Source organism: Rattus norvegicus, chromosome 5 (genome assembly GCF_036323735.1).
Source record: "Rattus norvegicus strain BN/NHsdMcwi chromosome 5, GRCr8, whole genome shotgun sequence".
NCBI classification, from domain to species: domain Eukaryota; kingdom Metazoa; phylum Chordata; class Mammalia; order Rodentia; family Muridae; genus Rattus; species Rattus norvegicus.
Window position 1 is genome coordinate 60990340 of NC_086023.1, and position 6349 is coordinate 60996688.

A 6349-nucleotide genomic window follows, 5' to 3' on the forward strand; every position below is an offset into this window, starting at 1 on the left:
ATAAGTAGGGAGAGAGTGGGCAGCCTTGTCTAGTCCCTGATTTTAGTGGGATTGCTTCGAGTTTCTCTCCATTTAGTTTAATGTTAGCAACTGGTTTGCTGTATATGGCTTTTACTGTGTTCAGGTATGGGCCTTGAATTCCTATTCTCTCCAGGACTTTTATCATGAAGGGGTGTTGAATTTTGTCAAATGCTTTCTCAGCGTCTAATGAAATGATCATGTGGTTTTGTTCTTTCAGTTTGTTTATATAATGGATCACGTTGATGGTTTTCCGTATATTAAACCATCCCTGCATGCCTGGGATGAAGCCTACTTGGTCATGGTGGATGATTGTTTTGATGTGCTCTTGGATTCGGTTTGCCAGAATTTTGTTGAGTATTTTTGCATCGATATTCATAAGGGAAATTGGTCTGAAGTTCTCTTTCTTTGTTGTGTCTTTGTGTGGTTTAGGTATAAGAGTAATTGTGGCTTCATAGAAGGAATTCGGTAGGGCTCCATCTGTTTCAATTTTGTGGAATAGTTTGGATAATATTGGTATGAGGTCTTCTATGAAGGTTTGGTAGAATTCTGCACTAAACCCGTCTGGACCTGGGCTCTTTTTGGTTGGGAGACCTTTAATGACTGCTTCTATTTCCTTAGGAGTTATGGGGTTGTTTAACTGGTTTATCTGTTCCTGATTTAACTTCGGTACCTGGTATCTGTCTAGGAAATTATCCATTTCCTGAAGATTTTCAAGTTTTGTTGAATATAGGTTTTTATAGTAAGATCTGATGATTTTTTGAATTTCCTCTGAATCTGTTGTTATGTCTCCCTTTTCATTTCTGATTTTGTTAATTTGGACGCACTCTCTGTGTCCTCTCGTTAGTCTGGCTAAGGGTTTATCTATCTTGTTGATTTTCTCAAAGAACCAACTTTTGGTTCTGTTGATTCTTTCTATGGTCCTTTTTGTTTCTACTTGGTTGATTTCAGCTCTGAGTTTGATTATTTCCTGCCTTCTACTCCTCCTGGGTGTATTTGCTTCTTTTTGTTCTAGAGCTTTTAGGCGTGCTGTCAAGCTGCTGACATATGCTCTTTCCTGTTTCTTTCTGCAGGCACTCAGCGCTATGAGTTTTCCTCTTAGCACAGCTTTCATTGTGTCCCATAAGTTTGGGTATGTTGTACCTTCATTTTCATTAAATTCTAATAAGTTTTTAATTTCTTTCTTTATTTCTTCCTTGACCAGGTTATCATTGAGTAGAGCATTGTTCAATTTCCAAGTATATGTGGGCATTCTTCCTTGATTGTTATTGAAGACCAGTTTTAGGCCGTGGTGGTCCGATAGCACGCATGGGATTATTTCTATCTTTCTGTACCTGTTGAGGCCCGTTTTTTGACCAATTATATGGTCAATTTTGGAGAAAGTACCATGAGGAGCTGAGAAGAAGGTATATCCTTTTGCTTTAGGATAGAATGTTCTATAAATATCCGTTAAGTCCATTTGGCTCATGACTTCTCTTAGTCTGTCTACATCTCTGTTCAATTTCTGTTTCCATGATCTGTCCATTGATGAGAGTGGGGTGTTGAAATCTCCCACTATTATTGTGTGAGGTGCAATGTGTGTTTTGAGCTTTAGTAAGGTTTCTTTTATGTATGTAGGTGCCCTTGTATTTGGGGCATAGATATTTAGGATTGAGAGTTCATCTTGGTGGATTTTTCCTTTGATGAATATGAAGTGTCCTTCCTTATCTTTTTTGATGACTTTTAACTGAAAATTGATTTTATTTGATATTAGAATGGCTACTCCAGCTTGCTTCTTCTGACCATTTGCTTGGAAAATTGTTTTCCAGCCTTTCACTCTGAGGTAATGTCTGTCTTTGTCTCTGAGGTGTGTTTCCTGTAGGCAGCAGAATGCAGGGTCCTCGTTGCGTATCCAGTTTGTTAATCTATGTCTTTTTATTGGGGAGTTGAGGCCATTGATGTTGAGAGATATTAAGGAATAGTGATTATTGCTTCCCGTTATATTCATATTTGGATGTGAGGTTATGTTTGTGTGCTTTCATTCTCTTTGTTTTGTTGCCAAGACGATTAGTTTCTTGCTTCTTCTAGGGTATAGCTTGCCTCCTTATGTTGGGCTTTACCATTTATTATCCTTTGTAGTGCTGGATTTGTAGAAAGATATTGTGTAAATTTGGTTTTGTCATGGAATATCTTGGTTTCTCCATCTATGTTAATTGAGAGTTTTGCAGGATACAGTAACCTGGGCTGGCATTTGTGTTCTTGTTCTCTTAGGGTCTGTATGACATCAGTCCAGGATCTTCTGGCCTTCATAGTTTCTGGCGAGAAGTCTGGTGTGATTCTGATAGGTCTGCCTTTATATGTTACTTGACCTTTTTCCCTTACTGCTTTTAATATTCTTTCTTTATTTTGTGCGTTTGGTGTTTTGACTATTATGTGACAGGAGGTGTTTCTTTTCTGGTCCAATCTATTTGGAGTTCTGTAGGCTTCTTGTATGCCTATGGGTATCTCTTTTTTTAGATTAGGGAAGTTTTCTTCTATGATTTTGTTGAAGATATTTACTGGTCCTTTGAGCTGGGAGTCTTCACTCTCTTCTATACCTATTATCCTTAGGTTTGATCTTCTCATTGAGTCCTGGATTTCCTGTATGTTTTGGACCAGTAGCTTTTTCCGCTTTACATTATCTTTGACAGTTGAGTCAATGATTTCTATGGAATCTTCTGCTCCTGATATTCTCTCTTCCATCTCTTGTATTCTGTTGGTGAAGCTTGTATCTACAGCTCCTTGTCTCTTCTTTTGGTTTTCTATATCCAGGGTTGTTTCCATGTGTTCTTTCTTGATTGCTTCTATTTCCATTTTTAATTCCTTCAACTGTTTGATTGTGTTTTCCTGGAATTCTTTCAGGGATTTTTGCGATTCCTCTCTGTAGGCTTCTACTTGTTTATTAATGTTTTCCTGTGTTCCCTAAGGGAGTTCTTCACATCTTTCTTGAAGTCCTCCAGCATCATGATCAAATATGATTTTGAAACTAGATCTTGCTTTTCTGGTGTGTTTGGATATTCCATGTTTGCTTTGGTGGGAGAATTGGGCTCCGATGATGCCAAGTAGTCTTGGTTTCTGTTGCTTGGGTTCCTGCGCTTGCCTCTCGCCATCAGATTATCTCTAGTGTTACTTTGTTCTGCTATTTCTGACAGTGGCTAGACTGTCCTATAAGCCTGTGTGTCAGGAGTGCTGTAGACCTGTTTTCCTGTTTTCTTTCAGCCAGTTATGGGAACAGAGTGTCCTGCTTTCGGGCATGTAGTTTTTCCTCTCTACAGGTCTTCAGCTGTTCCTGTGGGCCTGTGTCTTGAGTTCACCAGGCAGCTTTCTTGCAGCAGAAAAGTTGGTCTTACCTGTGGTCCCGAGGCTCAAGTTCGCTCGTGGGGTGCTGCCCACGGGCAGGGGTGAGCAGTGTTGGTGGTCTTTTCCGCTCTGCAGCCTCAGGAGTGCCCACCTGACCAGGCGGTTGGGTCTCCGCAGTCGGTACTCTTAACCACTGAGCCGTCTCTCCACAGGAATACCTGTGCCGCCTCTTCCGGGAGCTTCAGTGCACCAGGGTTCCAGATGGCCTTTGGTGTTTTCCTCTGGCGTCCGAGATGTATGTACAGAGATCAGTCTCTTCTGGTTTCCCAGGCTTGTCTGCCTCTCTGAAGGTTTAGCTCTCCCTCCCACGGGATTTGGGTGCAGAGAACTGTTTATCCGGTCTGTTTCCTTCAGGGTCCGGCGGTGTCTCTGGCAGGGGTCCTGCCGCTCCTGGGCCCTCCCCCACGGGAGCCCAGAGGCCTTATACAGTTTCCTCTTGGGCCAGGGATGTGGGCAGGGGTGAGCAGTGTTGGTGGTCTCTTCCGCTCTGCAGCCTCAGGAGTGCCCACCTGATCAGGCGGTTGGGTCTCCGCAGTCGGTACTCTTAACCACTGAGCCGTCTCTCCAGCCTTGCATTTTCTTTTTTTTTTTTTTTTTGGTTCTTTTTTTCGGAGCTGGGGACCGAACCCAGGGCCTTGCGCTTCCTAGGCAAGCGCTCTACCACTGAGCTAAATCCCCAACCCCAGCCTTGCATTTTCATACAAGCCTGGTGACCTGAGTTCTCTCCCAGGACTCAAATGGTGGAAGAAGAAAACTGATCCCCACAGGTTTGTAGAGGAGTGGTTCTGATGCTTTGGTTTATTCCGGAATCTGTGTTTACTGATGCTGAAGGCCCATGTTCCCAATTGGTTTTTGATCTATCAATAAAGATGCCATGGCTAGGGTTGGGGATTTGGCTCAGTGGTAGAGCGCTTGCCTAGCAAGCGCAAGGCCCTGGGTTCGGTCCCCAGCTCCAAAAAAAAAAAAAAAAAAAAAAAAAAGATGCCATGGCTAATGGTTGGGAAGAAAGAAAGAAAGAATGAGAGAGAGAGAGAGAGGGAGAGAGAGAGAGAGAGAGAAAGGGAGGGAGAGAGAAAGAAAGAAAGAAAGAAAGAAAGAAAGAAAGAAAGAAAGGAAGGAAGGAAGAAAGAAGTAAGTGGGACTTCCAGGCTCCCGCAGGCTTGGAGAGAGAAGCGGGCAGGAGGAGAGAATCGATAGACTTGGGGGAGAGAAACTGAACAGACTCAGAGCTGCTCGGGAGATCTTCAAAAATGTAGGCAGAAGAGGAAATCGGCCCATGGAAGGGCAGCCAGAAAGTGTCTTGGGCAGCAAGACCAATGGGCTTCACAGAAGGTAACGGGGCAACTAAATTGAGGGCAGATTTAGAGGTGTTGAGCTAGGAGTAAAGGGAAGGGCGCACTAGCTGAGAAAGGCTTAGAAGAGCCCAGCCACAGAGCCAATAAGGCAGGTTAAAAATGAGTCATTAACGTGTGTGTCTCTCATCCACAGATCCGAGATAGGGGCTGTGCACCTGCGACCATCCAGAAGCACAAAGTGGGACAGCCAAAAAACTCCCACTACACACACACACACACACACACACACACACACACACACAGAGAGAGAGAGAGAGAGAGAGAGAGAGAGAGAGAGAGAGAAATGTAATTTTTTTTTAAAGCACAAATATCCAGGTAGTGATGGCTGCACATGTCTTTAATCCCAACACTTGGGAGGCAGAGACAGGCAGATCCCTGTGAGTTTGAGGCCAGCCTAGTCTGCTAGTGAGTTCCAGGACAGGAAGGAGAAACAGTCTCGAACAACCAAAATAGATCAATAAATAAAGATAAAAAGCACAAACAAACTTTGCAAAATGACAGTATCATAGCTAGTGAGATTTATCTGAGGCACTATTTTTTTCCTCCATCTTTATTAACTTGAGTATTTCTTATTTACATTTCGATTGTTATTCCCTTTCCCAGTTTCCGGGCCAACATCCCCCTAACCCCTCCCCCTCCCCTTCTATATGGGCGTTCCCCTCCCCATCCTCCCCCCATTACCGCCCTCCCCACAACAATCACGTTCACTGGGGGTTTAGTCTTGGCAGGACCCACGGCTTCCCCTTCCACTGGTGCTCTTACTAGGATATTCATTGCTACCTATGAGGTCAGAGTCCAGGGTCAGTCCATGTATAGTCTTTGGGTAGTGGCTTAGTCCTGGAAGCTCTGATTGCTTGGCATTGTTGTACTTTTGGGGTCTCGAGCCCCTTCAAGCTCTTCCAGTTCTTTCTCTGATTCCTTCAACGGGGGTCCTATTCTCAGTTCAGTGGTTTGCTGCTGGCATTCGCCTCTGTATTTGCTGTATTCTGGCTGTGTCTCTCAGGAGAGATCTACATCCGGCTCCTGTCGGTCTGCACTTCTTTGCTTCATCCATCTTGTCTAGTTTGGTGGCTGTATATGTATGGGCCACATGTGGGGCAGGCTCTGAGTGGGCGTTCCTTCTGCGTCTGTTCTAAACTTTGCTGAGGCACTATTTTTGCTAACGACAACAACAAAAAGCAGAAACAAACATAACCAATGCTCTGTAGCCGAGCTACATGCCCTGAGATCCTAAAATTCTTATTTTTGTTTTTATTTTTTTCATTTTTTAGTGTTTTGATTTTTTTTTTTTTTTGGCTTTTGGTTTGGGGTGTGTGTGTGTGTGTGTGTGTGTGTGTGTGTGTGTGTGTGTGTGTGTTTCCCCTCCAAGACACAGTTTCTCTGAGTTTCCCTGGCTGTCCTGGAACTTGCTCTGTAGACCAGGCCTTGAACTCAACAGAATCTGCCAGCCTTTGCCTCCTGAATACCAGGATTAAAGGTGGCGTACACCACCACAACCTGGCAAAATTCTTGTTTTCTAACTGCATTTTATTTACTATGTGGTGATTTTGCTTTATTTTATTTTTGTTTAGCTAGTTGTTTGGGGTTTTCGGTTTTGG